A 17,738-nucleotide genomic window follows, 5' to 3' on the forward strand; every position below is an offset into this window, starting at 1 on the left:
TTAATTCCGCTAAATTCCAGGGAGGGGAATGATCACCTCTGATGCCACATTCATTCATACACCAGATGTGTTCAATCGGGTTCAGATCAGGCGAGCTGGAAGGCTAGCACATCAATTGGAACTCACCACATTGCTCCTCAAACCTCCATCACATTCCTGGCATTGTGATATGGCACAATATCTTGTTGAAAAACGCCACAGCCCTCGGGAACCATGACCATCATGAAGGGGTGTACGTGGTCTGCAAACAGTGTACGATATTTCTTGGCCGTCATGGTGTCTTGCACGAGTTCCACTGTAGCCATGAATGACCACGTGAATGGAGCCACTTCCAGCTTGTTTCTGTCCCGCAGTACAGCTGTCTAGTAAATGTTCCTCTGGAAGACGACTGATTGCCGCCTTCCCATCGGCGTGATGAAGAAGTTATCGGGGTTCATCAGACCATGCAACGCTCTACCACTGCGTCAACGTCCAGTGCCGATGGTCATCTGTCCATTTCAACAGTAGTGGACGACGACCTGGTGTTAACATTGGCGCATGCAAGGGTCGTCAGCTGCGGAGGCCCACCGTTAGAAGAGTTTGGTACACTGTATGTTCAGACACACTTGTACTCTGCCCATCATTAAAGTATGATATTAGTTCCGACACAGTTCGCCCCTGTCCTATTTTACCACTCTGCCCAGCCAACGACGTGTGACACGTGTAATAAGGGGTGGCTACACAACCCCCCGACGTCTGGACATAAATTCACATTGCTTTCGCCATGTGTTGTAGACACTTACCACTGCACTCCCCGACACACCCGACTCGTTTTGCAGTTTCCCAAATGGTCTTGCCGCCCCTCCGTACCATCACAACATGTCCTAGGTCAAACACGGATAGATCGCGCACTTTCCTCATTCCACAAACGGACAACAAGTTCACTCATGCCACATGCATCGCGCATGTGTCTAACTAGCAGTCATTCCTCGGCAGCTGATGCTGCTGTCGCCTGGGCGGGTTTAAATCGATAGTCGGTGGTCGTAATGTTCTGCGTGATCAGTGTATATTCCGGACGTGGTCAGCCTCCGGGGCGATCAGCAGTGTATGGTAACCGAAGAAAAATTGACAAGCCAAGATCGTTAAAAAAGAAATTCATTGAATAACCGGTTTGGACAGAGCTATGCTGTCAGCATCGGATAATATCCTTTTGAATTTTTGCAACATACGATCCATTGGTGTTACAAGTATGCAGTGTGAAGCGATTTCTAAGATAAATCGGTAATATATTGTAAGAATTCAAAAACATAAATCACAGCTCTGTCAAAACAGGTCATTCAATAACATGCATTTTAACGATCTTAGCTTGTGAAGGTTTTTACAGTTTCCATTGCAAGACAAATGTTGGTAGGCATGGTGGACAGTGCCAGCTGCCATAGTTACCCATTCAACTCCATCACTTCCGCCCCGTCAAAGACCTTCCTCACGTTGCCCTCATTGATACTACATGACGACTGTGTGAAAGATAAGGCGGGAAGTATAGTGGATCAGCAGTATTTTTGCTGACCGGATGCGACGCCTGAAGGGCGTTGCTCCAAAGTAGGTGGCCTGCCCTGTGGCCGAGCGGTTCTAGGCGCTTCAGTCGGGAACCGCGAGACCGCTACGGTCGCAGGTTCGACTCCTGCCTCGGACATGGATGTGTGTGATGTCCTTAGGTTAGTTAGGTTTAAGTAGTTCTATGTTCTAGGAGACAGATGACCTCACATGTTAAGTCACATAGTGCTCAGAGCCATTTGAACTATTTGAACTAAAGTAAGTCGAGTTCGCCATAAGATCGAGGCGAGGTACTACATAAGCGTAATCTCAAACAAAAAGTTGTAAGGGCCCTTCGGAATGGGGAGTGCACTCGTTACAGTCTCAAGTAAATGGTTATTTGCTAGTCACAGTTATGATTGAGTCCTTCACTACATCGAGAATCTCCTCTGATTTCAGGTCACCGCTTGAACTACTGAGGTACCTGCACAGTGGACGAGCAAATCATCGGTACCATATGTCATGAACCTCATATTAAAGCTCACAAACACCAACCAGGATACAACCGTGTTTTGGATGAAACTCACAATAGAATTCCAAGAAATGAAACAGCATCTAAACTACCCAATATTTGCTGAATTGGGTAAAATGGTTTAGGCATGTGTATGTTGATCACTGCATAATTGTCTCCTCACATTCCAGATAAAGAAACTACATTGGTTTGGATGTAGGAGTAGGGAGAAGTAATTATTTCATATACGCCGCAAGCCACAGACAAATTTACTTTTGCGCTGTCAGAAATACAGCCACAGGGAGAAGCCTCAGTTCAATTCCTGTGTCATATCGGGATTCGAATTTTTAAAGTACTACCTTACTGGCTAAAAAATTGAACTACCAAAGCCTCAGTAATAGCTACACTACCACTAATAGAAAGATTAGCCAAGCGGTCTAAGGCGCTCCAGTCATGGACTGTGCAGCTGGTCCCGGTGGAGGTTCGGGTCCTCCCTCGGGCATGGGTGTGTGTGTTTGTCCTTAGGATAATTTAGGTTAAGTAGTGTGTAAGCTTAGGGACTGATGACCTTAGCAGTTAAGTCCCATCAGATTTCACACAGATTTGAACATTTTGAACTAATAGTAAATGTCGTGCAAAGAAACATCATTGCGTCATTTATCAAACATTCTGGAGTTGTTCATAACATAAAGTGTATTAAATGACTGAACTTTTATCCTGTTCGGCGTTGATGTTCCAGTATTCGTTTTAGCACGGAAGCAAACAGCCTTCGAATAGTGTGTTAAAAATTTTCTTGTAATGCCTTAAATGCATACCGTGTCAGTTCATCAACATACTCGGCTGAGGCTGGTGCGAAAATATGCGTTCGTCCATTGTATTCCAGACTTTTCCTGTGGGTGACTAATCAGGGTCCTTCGCAGGCCAGTCAAGCAGTTGTACGTTCCTCTAGGCGCTTGTGGTGAAAACTGCAGTGTAGGGTCTTATACACTCCTGGAAATGGAAAAAAGAACACATTGACACCGGTGTGTCAGACCCACCATACTTGCTCCGGACACTGCGAGAGGGCTGTACAAGCAATGATCACACGCACGGCACAGCGGACACACCAGGAACCGCGGTGTTGGCCGTCGAATGGCGCTAGCTGCGCAGCATTTGTGCACCGCCGCCGTCAGTGTCGGCCAGTTTGCCGTGGCATACGGAGCCCCATCGCAGTCTTTAACACTGGTAGCATGCCGCGACAGCGTGGACGTGAACCGTATGTGCAGTTGACGGACTTTGAGCGAGGGCGTATAGTGACCATGCGGGAGGCCGGGTGGACGTACCGCCGAATTGCTCAACACGTGGAGCGTGAGGTCTCCACAGTACATCGATGTTGTCGCCAGTGGTCGGCGGAAGGTGCACGTGCCCGTCGACCTGGGACCGGACCGCAGCGACGCACGGATGCACGCCAAGACCGTAGGATCCTACACAGTGCCGTAGGGGACCGCACCGCCACTTCCCAGCAAATTAGGGACACTGTTGCTCCTGGGGTATGGGCGAGGACCATTCGCAACCGTCTCCATGAAGCTGGGCTACGGTCCCGCACACCGTTAGGCCGTCTTCCGCTCACGCCCCAACATCGTGCAGACCGCCTCCAGTGGTGTCGCGACAGGCGTGAATGGAGGGACGAATGGAGACGTGTCGTCTTCAGCGATGAGAGTCGCTTCTGCCTTGGTGCCAATGATGGTCGTATGCGTGTTTGGCGCCGTGCAGGTGAGCGCCACAATCAGGACTGCATACGACCGAGGCACACAGGGCCAACATCCGGCATCATGGTGTGGGGAGCGATCCCCTACACTGGCCGTACACCACTGGTGATCGTCGAGGGGACACTGAATAGTGCACGGTACATCCAAACCGTCATCGAACCCATCGTTCTACCATTCCTAGACCGGAAAGGGAACTTGCTGTTCCAACAGGACAATGCACGTCCGCATGTATCCCGTGCCACCCAACATGCTCTAGAAGGTGTAAGTCAACTACCCTGGCCAGCAAGATCTCCGGATCTGTCCCCCATTGAGCATGTCTGGGACTGGATGAAGCGTCGTCTCACGCGGTCTGCACGTCCAGCACGAACGCTGGTCAAACTGAGGCGCCAGGTGGAAATGGCATGGCAAGCCGTTCCACAGCACTACATCCAGCATCTCTACGATCGTCTCCATGGGAGAATAGCAGCCTGCATTGCTGCGAAAGGTGGATATACACTGTACTAGTGCCGACATTGTGCATGCTCTGTTGCCTGTGTCTATATGCCTGTGGTTCTGTCAGTGTGATCATGTGATGTATCTGACCCTAGGAATGTGTCAATAAAGTTTCCCCTTCCTGGGACAATGAATTCACGGTGTTTTTATTTCAATTTCCAGGAGTGTATTATCCCATTTGAATGTTGTACCCCTTTCAACAATGGTATGACAAAAGTGTTTACCATATTTGCAACATTTTGAAAATTATTCTCTGCCTCCCTACGCAGTTACTAAATCCTGTTGTCATATTCGATAGCGCCCCTCCCCCCCCCCCACCCACTATGATTCTTGGTGGTAGTGGTAAGTTCCTGTGCGACCACACTGCTGAGGTCATCGATCCCTAGGCTTACACACCATTTAATTTAACTTAACCTAACTTACGCTAAGGGCAACACACACACACCCATGCCCGAGGGAGGACGCGAACCTCCGACTGGAGGAGCTGTGCAAACCATGACAAGGAGCCCTAGACCACGCGGCTACCCTGCGCGGCGTGATTCCTGGAGTTGAAGCGGTATGGGTCTCTTCCTGTTACCTTCCACCAGGTTGTCTACGGGCACGTTGACGTCCATGTGACCTCCAACACAGAAGCGAAATACACCGCTGAACTCCACACATGCCACTCCGTGTCCCAGTTGACTCTGGATCAACCCCATGCGAAGCTCTGTTGTCAGTGGTGAGGTGTCAGCGGTAAGCGACTAATGCCGACTTGGGATCTCAATCCAGCTTTCAGTAATCTGTCACAATTGTACGATGAGAGAACAGAAAACGAATGTCCCTTCATTTCTTTCTTTGTAATATAGTCAACGCTGCACAAAGTATGCTCTGAAGTAATTCGCAAATAATCACCGTAATTTGCTAAAGCTTTTATTTTCATTGTTGTGCAATTAGTTGCAACGTTGAGGCCATCAACTGGCACATCATTTAAAGATTTTCGTGGTGAATATCACATTTTAGAGTTTTCGAATGCAGCCGATAATTATTTGTCACTGTGTATATACTGTGTGACAGTTATTGAACTACATGAAAAAAATGTAAATTAGTTACAAATAGTTCAAATGGCTCTGAGCACTAAGGGACTCAACATCGGACGTCATCAGTCCCCTAGAACTTAGAACTACTTAAACCTAACTAACCTAAGGACATCACACACATCCATGCCCGAGGCAAGATTCGAACCTGCGGACGTAGCGGTCGCACGGTTCCAGACTTAAGCGCCTAGAACCTCCCGGCCACACCGGCCGGCTAAATTAGTTACAAATTAGGGCGTGCACACACTTTGCTGCCGGCCGCGGTGGCCGAGCGGTTCTAAGCGTTTCAGTCCGCAACGGCGCGACTGCTACGGTGGGAGGTGCGAATTCTGCCTCGGGCGTGGATGTGTGTGATGTCCTTAGGTTAGTTAGGTTTAAGTAGTTCTAAGTTCTAGGGGACTGATGACTTCAGATGTTAAGTCACATAGTGCTCAGAGCCATTTGAACACACTTAACTCAAAATGTAAACGACGCTACAGATATTCGGATTTAGGTTAGGAGGTGTTCGATATGCTTGCCATCATTGGCTACGATGTGGCTTAGATGAATAGCGAAATTCTGCCTGACCCTCTGAAGTGTTCGAAATCGATGCTATCGATGACTAGCTCAGCAATGGTTTTGGTGCTATTGCTGTACACCTTGACCTTATTATAGTCCCACAAAGAGGTGTCGCATGTGTTCAGATCCGGAGAATATGGCGCTTAATCGAGGTCCATGCCAGTGGCCTCTGGGTATCCCAGAGCCAGAATGCGGTCCCCAAAGTGCTCCTCTAGGACATCAAACTTCTCTCCTACTTCCCCGTGGGATCGAGCTCCGTCTTGCATTAACCACATCTTGTCGAAATCAAGGACTATCGAACCGATTATTCCCTGACTGGACACTGCACACCACACAGTCACCTATTCAGGGTGAAGAGACTTCTCGATCGCAAAATACGGACTCTCAGTCCCCCAAATGCCCCAATTTTGTTTATTGACGAACCCATCTAAATGAAAGTGGGTCGCTAAACCAAACCATAATGTGCATATTAATTCCCATCGTGCCCTGCTGCCAACCGCGCAGTCTGAACGTCCTAACGCAAACCGTTCAGAAGTTATAAGGATTTTATTTCAAGTAGATCAATAATTGTCAACTTGTATGTAGCCCCGAGCTATGGCACGAGATGATTAAGTTCCAAACAGCAAACAGGTAGTATTCTCTGTATAAATGATTATGAGCGTACGGCATTGTGGGCCGAGAGTCCCCCATTCGGGGAAGTTAGGCCGCCGAGGGCAAGTACTTATTTCATTCGACACCACATTGGGCGACTTGCGCGTCGGAGATGGAGACGAAATGATGATGAGGATAACGCAACACCCAGTCCCTGAGCGGAGAAAATATCTTGCTCCAAACAGGAATCGAATCGAACCCGGGCCACTTGGCGTCGCATTCCGCCTTTTTTTATTTTATTTTATTTTTTTTAAATCTCATTTTCTTCGCTTTCGTTCGTTGCATCTGCTCGGGGCTGACGTCGTAAGCGACCCGTTTAAGTTCGTCGTTGATCGATTAACTCAGCTTTTTATTACAGAGTGCAACTAACCCTCTGGCCGAACACCCTGAGCTACCGTGACGGCGACCATTCAGCTAATGGGGTCGGACAGTATTCTCTGTCAAATATTCTATCAGATTATGAAGTCAGGGTTGAAAATAGCTACAAAATAATAAAAGTTGACCAGAGATTGAAAATACCGCTTCAGTTGTGAAGTTATTTTATTATCACACCACCAGTTTCGGGCTCTTATAATCCAATCTTCAGGTGTCGTAACTTGGTGCTCTGACCCCCGAGCGCCGCGGTGGGCTTGTACTAGGCGCGGTGTGCTACCTATGAGCGCAGAACAGGGAACTTAACTACAAGTGAAGCGGTATATTCGACCTCTGATTATAATGGTTTTTGATTGGTTGTTTTGGGGAAGGAGACCAGACAGCGTGGTCATCGGTCTCATCGAATTAGGGAAGGATGGGGAAGGAAGTCGGCCGTGCCCTTTCAGAGGAACCATCCCGGCATTTGCCTGGAGTGATTTAGGGAAATCACGGAAAACCTAAATCAGGATGGCCGGACGCGGGATTGAACCGTCGTCCTCCCGATCTGATTATAATGCTCACAAGGGAACCTCCCAATCGCACCCCTCTCAGATTTAGTTATAAGTTTTCACAGTGGATAGGCCTTGAAAAACTGAACACAGATCAATCGAGAAAACAGGAAGAAGTTGTGTGGAACCATGAAAAAAATAAGCAAAATATACACACTGAGTAGTCCATGCGCAAGATAGGCAATATGAAGGGTAATACGAGCTCAGGACCGCTGTGGTACTGTGGTTAGCGTGAGTAGCTGCGGAACGAGAGGTCCTTGGTTCAACCCTTCTTTCGAGTGAAGAGTTGAATTTTTTATTTTCGCAAAGTCATGATCTGTCCGCTCGTCCATTGACCTCTCTGTTCACTGTAATAAGTGTAGTGTCTGTGCTTTGCGACCGCACCGGAAAACCGTGCGATTAGTAGACGAAGGTACGTGCCTCTCCAATGGGAACCGAAAACATTTGATCGCAAGGTCATAGGTCAACCGATTCCTCCACAGGAAAACACGTCTGATATATTCTATACGACACTGGTGACGGCATGTGCGTCACATGACAGGAGTATGTTGTCGACCCACCTAACTTGTACATTTGGCGAATGGGTAAAAAGATTCTTCTACCTTGCCCGATTTAGGTTTTCTTGTGGATGTGATAATCACTCCCAAAAAAGTGACGAAAACATAAGAGTTTGTCCCATAAACTGTAACAAATGAATGCAACAGTTTCACAGTCGCACACTTTTGCCTGTGGTCAGTCAAAACATGTGTTTTTAACGTTTTCAAAATTTTCCGTGTGTAGACCGTCAAATCCTGCATATGTCCAAGCAAATCTGAACATGTCCTGGAATTTTGGAGAGCGAAGTTGATTATGTGTGAGTGCCTGAACTTTGATAATTATCTGAAAATACAAATTCACTCGAGGGAAGATTTGAACCAAGGACCTCTCGTTCCGCTATTGCTCACGCTAACCACTGGACCACGGCGCTCCTGACCTCACAGTATCCTTGATGTTGCCTATCTTGGCATGGACTACTCAGTTTGTATATTTTGCTTATTTTTTTCATAGTTCCACACAACTTCTTCCTGTTTTCTCGATTGACCTGTGTTCAATTTTTCAAGGCCTATCCACTGTGCCAGCTTATAACTAAATCTGAGGGGGGTGCGATGGGGAGGTTCCCTTGTCAGTTGTGGATGTTCCTCCGACAGGATTGTTCGTAAAAAAAAAATCTTAGATGCATGATGTTAAGAAGTTTTTGCTACGATTACAGCAATTCACTAAAACATCACAGCTAATGCACAGGAACAACAGCGATATTAATGATTATTATTACTGACTCATTGCTCTCAACTTAAGCAAAAAAATTAATAAAAAATAAACCCAGAATGAAATTCTCACTCTGTACCGGAGTGTGCTCTGACTTCGAAACTGCAGGCAGACTAGAACTCGCAGAAGAACGTCTGTGAGGTTTGGAAGGTAGGAGACGAGGTACTGCCGGAAGTAAAACTGTGAGGACAGGTCGTGAGCAGTGCTTGGGTAGCTCAGTCGATAGAGCACTTGCCCGCGAAAAGCAGAGATCCCGAGTTCGAGTCTCGGTCCGGCACACAACCTTAATCTGCCAGGAAGATTTAAAAATAAACCGTTTAGGTGTTGGTCGCCTCCGTGCAAGAGGGTAGGTCGAAGGAACATTCGAAAACCTAGAAATAGCTGCGAATGGTGTAAAATTTCTTGAAAGGGGAAAAAAAGGGGAAGAAGTTCGGCAACAGTCGCGTCTCATTCCGAAACAACAGTTATGTCGTATTCTGCGTGAAGGTCTCGGTTTGACTGAGCAGTATATTCAACGTCCATCGCGTCCCGGAGCCAGTTTGGAAGCCACAGAGCACAGTTACTCTGGCAGAGAGGCAGGGAGAGGAATAAAAAGCGGGGACCGGAATGAAAGGAGGCTGCAGGTGGTGGAGCTTCCTGCGGAAGTCTGGCCTGCGATGTTTACCTGCCGCGTGATACATTCCCCCCCACCCTGCGCGCCGCTGGCGGAGCCGATATGAGGCGCGGCGCGCACGCGCAGACTGCGGGCCAGCCGGCGCCAGTCAAATCTGAGCGAGCCGAGCCGAGCCACGCTGCGCCGCGATCGATGGGCCGACGCGGCCTGTGTTGTCCTTCCACACCTGCGGGAGCAGCATCCTCTGGAATCCGGATGAGCGGCCCACTCGTACACTGGGTGCAGGCGTGCAGGGAGCGGACTAGGAAGAAGTTTTGCATAGATATTCGTCACTGCACGAGAATCTGGCCAATAATGAAGTTTCACGTACCGTGCCGGAAATTTCGCTTGTCGAGCACGATGGTGGGCAATGAAAACCTCGTAACGCCACCTGCCGGAAAACCTAGAATTTTCAGTAAACAATGAATCCATTACCAAAGACAGATTTGCAAGTGCACGAATTTCTCTAATCTGTCAATAACTAGGCTTCTACTATTTACACTCATGCTCATAAATTAAGGATGATTGCAGAATGTGGTGCCACACAACGCGGTGCTCCACAAACCTGGCGCTAATAGCATAGGCACATAGGGAACACACACGACACAGATCTGTAAGTCCACGGTATTGATCATAAGTTGAGAAAACCGTCCCGAAACATATGTGCTACAAAACGCCACTGTTTCCTGCGTATGTACCCCGACATCAATATGGGATATGATCACCATGCACACGTACACAGCCACAAAACGGGTTGGCATACTCTGGATTAGGTGGTCGAGCAGTTTCTGGGGTATAGCCTCCCATTCTTGCACCAGAGCCCGTCGGAGCTCCTTAAGTGTCGTAGGGGTTTGAAGACGTGCAGCGATACATCGACCGAGAGCATTCCAGACGTGCTCGATGGGGTTTGGGTCTGGAGAACAGGCAGGCCACTCCATTCGCCTGATATCTTTTGTTTCAAGGTACACCTCCACGATGGCAGCTCGGTGGGGCCGTGCGTTGTCATCCATCAGGCGGGAGGTGGGACACACTGCACCCCTGAAAAGACGGACATACTGGGGCAAAATGACGTCCCAATACACCTGACCTGTTACAGCACCTCTATCAAAGACATGCAGGGGTGTATGTGCACCAATCATAATCCCACCCCACACCATCAAACCACGACCTACATACAGCACCCTTTCAAGGGCATTAAGGGGTAGGTATCTGGCTCCTGGTTCACGACAGATGAAAACCCAGCGAGAATCACTGTTCAGACTATACCTGGACTCGTCCGTGAACATAACCTGGGACCACTGTTCCAGTGACCATGTACTGTGTTATTGACACCAGGCTTTACAGGCTCTCCTGTGACCAGGGGTCAATGGAATGCACCTTGCAGGTCTCCGGGCGAATAACCCATGTCTGTTCAGTCGTCTGTAGACTGTGTGTCTGGAGACAACTGTTCCAGTGGCTGCGGTAAGGTCCCGAGCAAGGCTACCTGCAGTACTCCGTGACCGTCTGCGGGCACTGATGGAGAGATGTCGGTCTTCTTGTGGTGTTGTACACTGTGGACATCCCGTACTGTAGCGCCTGGACACGTTTCCTGTCTGCTGGAATCGTTGCCATAATCTTGAGATCACACTTTGTGCCACACGGGGGGCCCAAACTACGACCTGCTGTGTTTGACCAGCCTCTAGTCGCCCTAGTATTCTACCCCTCATAACGTCATCAGTATGTGTTCTTTGAGCCATTTTCAACATACAGTCACCATTAGCACGTCTGAAAACATCTGCACACTTACTCGCTGCAGCATACTCTGACATGCACCGACACACCTCTGCGTATGTGGACTGCTGCCAGCTCCACCGTGCGAAGACTGCAGGTCAAATGCACCGCATGGTCATACCCCTAGGTGATTGAAACCCGCAAACCGCCCATCAGATGGTGTTTCACCATGTATCGGCATATCCTTAATTTATGGGCATGAGAGTAGTTACATGTGTAGTAACTTTATCTGCATCACTACATTAATTTCTAAGACACCGTTTTTGCTTCTCCTGTAAAATTTAGCAAAATACACTCCTGGAAATTGAAATAAGAACACCGTGAATTCATTGTCCCAGGAAGGGGAAACTTTATTGACACATTCCTGGGGTCAGATACATCACATTATCACACTGACAGAACCACAGGCACATAGACACAGGCAACAGAGCATGCACAATGTCTGCACTAGTACAGTGTATATCCACCTTTCGCAGCAATGCAGGCTGCTATTCTCCCATGGAGACGATCGTAGAGATGCTGGATGTAGTCCTGTGGAACGGCTTCCCATGCCATTTCCACCTGGCGCCTCAGTTGGACCAGCGTTCGTGCTGGACGTGCAGACCGCGTGAGACGACGCTTCATCCAGTCCCAAACATGCTCAATGGGGAACAGATCCGGAGATCTTGCTGGCCAGGGTAGTTGACTTACACCTTCTAGAGCACGTTGGGTGGCACGGGATACATGCGGACGTGCATTGTCCTGTTGGAACAGCAAGTTCCCTTGCCGGTCTAGGAATGGTGGAACGATGGGTTCGATGACGGTTTGGATGTACCGTGCACTATTCAGTGTCCCCTCGACGATCACCAGTGGTGTACGGCCAGTGTAGGAGATCGCTCCTCACACCATGATGCCGGGTGTTGGCCCTGTGTGCCTCGGTCGTATGCAGTCCTGATTGTGGCACTCACCTGCACGGCGCCAAACACGCATACGACCATCATTGGCACCAAGGCAGAAGCGAGTCTCATCGCTGAAGACGTCACGTCTCCATTCGTCCCTCCATTCACGCCTGTCGCGACACCACTGGAGGCGGGCTGCACGATGTTGGGGCGTGAGCGGAAGACGGCCTAACGGTGTGCGGGACCGTAGCCCAGCTTCATGGAGACGGTTGCGAATGGTCCTCGCCGATACCCCAGGAGCAACAGTGTCCCTAATTTGCTGGGAAGTGGCGGTGCGGTCCCCTACGGCACTGCGTAGGATCCTACGGTCTTGGCGTGCATCCGTGCGTCGCTGCGGTCCGGTCCCAGGTCGACGGGCACGTGCACCTTCCGCCGACCACTGGCGACAACATCGATGTACTGTGGAGACCTCACGCCCCACGTGTTGAGCAATTCGGCGGTACGTCCACCCGTGCAGGTGAGCGCCGCATGCCCACTGTACGCCCTCGCTCAAAGTCCGTCAACTGCACATACAGTTCACGTCCACGCTGTCGCGGCATGCTACCAGTGTTAAAGACTGCGATGGAGCTCCGTATGCCACGGCAAACTGGCTGACACTGACGGCGGTGCACAAATGCTGCGCAGCTAGCGCCATTCAACGGCCAACACCGCGGTTCCTGGTGTGTCCGCTGTGCCGTGCGTGTGATCATTGCTTGTACAGCCCTCTCGCAGTGTCCGGAGCAAGTATGGTGGGTCTGACACACCGGTGTCAATGTGTTCTTTTTTCCATTTCCAGGAGTGTAGATCTACAAGATTTTCATTGCATACCATCGGTACACGTTACACACGCGCCAGTGACATTAATGCACCCACCGCCGATTATCGCCGTTTACGAGTAATAAGCACTCACAGACGGCAGGTGCAACCACTAACGGTGGAGGGCACAAAAAGCGTGTCGGGGATGCGGAAAACAATGTAGTCTTTGTCGTAATGCGGAAACGAAGCAATTTATCTGTTGTCCAAATCGGCATGATCATTGGGTTTCAGGCCAAGGGTGGGAGCATTTCCGAAACGACCGAATCTGTATACCGTTATAGTGCTGCCGTGGTTAAAGTGCACCGTACACGGCAAAATGGCGCTTTCGAAAACAGGCGCTGGGGCAACAGTAGTGCACAGTGGGCCGTAGATAATAGGGCTGAATGACGACTGCAGATATGTGTTCGGGCGGACAGATGTGATACTGTTGAGCAACTGATAGGTCAGATGAAATTACAGTGTCTGGTCAATGGTCGTTCAGCGAACATTGCTGCTTATAGGCCTCCGTAACAGTCGCTTGCTTCATGCCGCCATGCTGACTGTAGCCGGCCGAAGTGGCCGTGCGGTTAAAGGCGCTGCAGTCTGGAACCGCAAGACCGCTACGGTCGCAGGTTCGAATCCTGCCTCGGGCATGGATGTTTGTGATGTCCTTAGGTTAGTTAGGTTTAACTAGTTCTAAGTTCTAGGGGACTAATGACCTCAAGCAGTTGAGTCCCATAGTGCTCAGAGCCATTTGAACCATGCTGACTGTAGCTCATTGACGACGAAGGCTGAAATTTGCACAAGTGGCCCCTTCAGAAGAATCACATTTTATGCTGCACTGGACAGAAGGCCGTTGGATCATTGGTAGGGTGTAAGGCAGAGGAGGGAGCATTTTAGTCTCGGGATTTTTTTTTGTGGTATTCTCTGGATGATCTCGCCATTCTGCAAGGCACAGTGGATCAGCACAAGTATGCATCTATCCTTGGGGACCATGTCCACCCCTAAATGAAGTTTTTCTTTCCTTGGCACGATGGAATCTACCAACAGAACAATGCAACGTGTTACACAGCTTGCAGTGTACATGCGTGGTTCAGAGGGCACCAGGATCAGTTTAATCTTCTCTCTTGGCCGCCAAACTCACCAGTTTCATATCCAACCGAGAATCTGTGGGACCACCTCCTTGGGACTTCTCGCGCCATGGATCCTAGCGCAGCTCGGCACGGCACTGTAGTCGACACGGCCCTACATTCCTGCGAGTACTTTCTAGAACCCCATTGACCTTGCATGTGCGGCTGCTGTCTACATCTACATCTACATCTACATGGATACTCTGTAAATCACATTCAAGTGCCTGGCAGAGGGTTCATCGAACCACTTTCACAATTCTCTATTATTCTAATCTCGTATAGCGCGCGGAAAGAATGAATCCCTATATCTTTCCATACGAGCTCTGATTTCCCTTTTTTTATAGTGATGATCGTTCCTCCATATGTAGGTCGGTGTCAACAAAATATTTACGCATTCCGAGGAGAAAGTTGGTGATTGGAATTTCGTGAGAAGATTCTGTCGCAACGTAAAACGCCTTTCTTTTCATGATGTCCATCCCAAATCCTGTATCGTTTCTGTGACACCTCTCTCCCATATTTCGCGATAATACAAAACGTGCTGCCTTTCTCTGAACTTTTTCGATGTACTCCTTCAGTCCTATGTGGCAAGGATCCCACACCGCACAGCAGTATTCTAAAAGAGGACGGACAAGTGTAGTGTAGGCTCCTTAGTAGACCTGTTACATTTTATAAGTGTCCTACCAATAACACGCAGTCTTTGGTTAGCCTTCCCCACAACATTTTCTACGTGTTCCTTTCAATTTAAATTGTTCATAATTGTAATTCCTAGGTATTTAGTTGAATTTATGGCTTTTAGATTAGACTGATTTATCTTGTAACCGAAGTTTAACGAGTTCCTTTTAGCACTCATGTGGATGACCTCACACTTTTAGTTATTTAGGGTCAACTGCCACTTTTCGCAATATTCAGATATCTTTTCTAAATAGTTTTGCAGTTTGTTTTGGTATTATGACGACTTTATTAGTCGATAAACGACAGCGTCATTTGCAAACAATCGAAGACAGCTGCTCAGATTGTCTCCAAAGTCGTTAATACGAGGTGCATTCAAGTTCTAAGGCCTCCGATTTTTTTTCTCCGGACTGGAAAGAGATAGAAACATGCGCATTGTTTTAAAATGAGGCCGCGTTCATTGTCAATACATCCCAGAGATGGCAGCATCGTACGGCAGATGGAATTTTACCGCCAGCGGCGAGAATGAGAACTGTTTTAAATACTTAAAATGGCGACGTTTTCCTTACTTGAACAGCGTGCAATCATTCGTTTTCTGAATTTGCGTGGTGTGAAACCAACTGAAATTCATCGACAGTTGAAGGAGACGTATGGTGATGGAGTTATGAATGTGTCGAAAGTGTGTTCGTGGGTGCGACAGTTTAATGAAGGCAGAACATTGTGTGACAACAAACCGAAACAACCTCGGGCTCACACAAGCTGGTCTGACGACATGATCGAGAAAGTGGAGAGAATTGTTTTGGGGGACTGTTGAACAGATCGCCTCCAGAGTTGACATTTCTGTGGGTTCTGTGCACACAATCCTGCATGACGGCCTGAAAATGCGAAAAGTGTCATCCAGGTGGGTGCCACAAATGCTGATGGACGACCACATGGCTGCCCGTGTGGCATGTTGCGAAGCAATGTTGACGCGCAACGACAGCATGAATGAGACTTTCATTTCGTCGGTTGTGACAATGGATGAGACGTGGATGTCATTTTTCAATCCAGAAACAAAGCGCCAGTCAGCTCAATGGAAGCACACAGATTCACCGCCACCAAAAAAATTTCGGTTAACCGCCAATGCTGAAAAAATGATGGTGTCCATGTTCTGGGACAGCGAGGGCGTAATCCTTACCTATTGCGTTCCAAAGGGCGCTACGGTAACTGGTGCATCCTACGAAAATGTTTTGAAGAACAAATTCCTTCCTGCACTGCAACAAAAACGTCCGAGAAGGGCTGCGCGTGTGCTGTTTCACCAAGACAACGCACCCGCACATCGAGCTAACGTTACGCAACAGTTTCTTCGTGATAACAACTTTGAAGTGATTCCTCATGTTCCCTACTCACCTGACCTGGCTCCTAGTGACTTTTGGCTTTTTCCAACAATGGAAGACACTCTCCGTGGCCGCACATTCACCAGCCGTGCTGCTATTGCCTCAGCGATTTTCCAGTGGTCATAACAGACTCCTAAAGAAGCCTTCGCCGCTGTCATGGAATCATGGCGTCAGCGTTGTGAAAAATGTGTACGTCTGCAGGGCGATTACGTCGAGAAGTAACGCCAGTTTAATCGATTTCGGGGCAGTAGTTAATTAGAAAAAAAATCGGAGGCCTTAGAACTTGAACGCACCTCATATAGATAAAGAACAGCAAAGGGCCTCTAACACTACCTTGGAGAACGCGAGAAATCACTTCCGTTTTAGTGGATGACTTTCCGTCAATTAGCACGAACTGTGGCCTCTCTGACAGGAAAGCACAAATCCAGACACATAACTGAGACGATATTCCATAAGCACGCACTTTCACAACGAGCCGCTTGGTGGTACAGTGTTAAAAGCCTTCTGGAAATCCAGAAATACGGAATCGATCTGAAATCCCTTGTCAGTAGCACTCAGCACTTCATGTGAATAAAGAGCTAGTTGTGTTTCACAAGAACGATGTTTTCTAAACCCATGTTGACTGTGTGTCAGTAGACCGTTTTCTTCGAGGTAATTCATAATGTTTGAACACAATATATGTTCTAAAATCCTGCTGCACATCGACATTAACGATATGGGCCTGTAATTTAGTGGATTGCTCCTACTACCTTTCTTGAATATTGGTGTGACCTGTGCAACTTTCCAGTCTTTGGGTAGGGATCTTTCGTCGAGCAAACGGTTGTATATGATTCTTAAGTATGGAGCTAATGCATCAGCATACTCCGAAGTGAACCTCATTGGTATACAGTCTAGACCAGAAGACTTGCTTCTATTAAGTGATTTAAGTTGCTTCACTACTTAGAGGATATTTACTTCTACGTTACTCATGTTGGCAGCTGTTCTCGATTCGAATTCTGGAATATTTACTTCGTCTTCTTCTGTGAAGGCATTTCGGAAGGCTGTCTTTAGTAAATATGCTTTGTAAATCTGCTTTGGCAGCACTGTCTTCGATAGTATCTCCATTGTTATCGCGCAGAGAAGGAATTGATTGCTTCTTGCCGCTAACATTCTTCACATGCGACCAGAATCTGTTTGGATTTTCTGCCAGGTTTCGAGACAAAGTTTCGTTGTGGAAACTGTTATGAGCATCTCGCATTGAAGTCCGCGCTAAATTTCGAGCTTCTGTAAAAGACAGCCAACCTTGAGGATTATGCGTCTGTTTAAATTTGGCATATTTGTTTCGTTGTTTCTGCAACATTGTTCTAACCCGTTTTGTGTATCAAAGAGGATTAGCTCCGCCGTTTGTTAATTTAATTGGTATAATTCTCTCAATTGCTGGCGATACTGTTTCTTTGAATCTAAGCCACATCTGGTCTACACTTATATTATTAATTTGGAATGAGTGGAGATTGTCTCTCAGGAAGGCGTCAAGTTAATTTTTATCTGAATAGGTATATTTTTCGCTTATTTTTCGAGGATTTGGGGATTACAATATTCAGTCTCGCTACGAAAACCCTGTGTTGACGAATACCTGAATCCGTTTTGATGCTCGTTGTTAACCCCACTGCATAAGAGATT

Source organism: Schistocerca cancellata, chromosome 1, assembly GCF_023864275.1.
Source record: "Schistocerca cancellata isolate TAMUIC-IGC-003103 chromosome 1, iqSchCanc2.1, whole genome shotgun sequence".
In the NCBI taxonomy this organism is placed as follows: domain Eukaryota; kingdom Metazoa; phylum Arthropoda; class Insecta; order Orthoptera; family Acrididae; genus Schistocerca; species Schistocerca cancellata.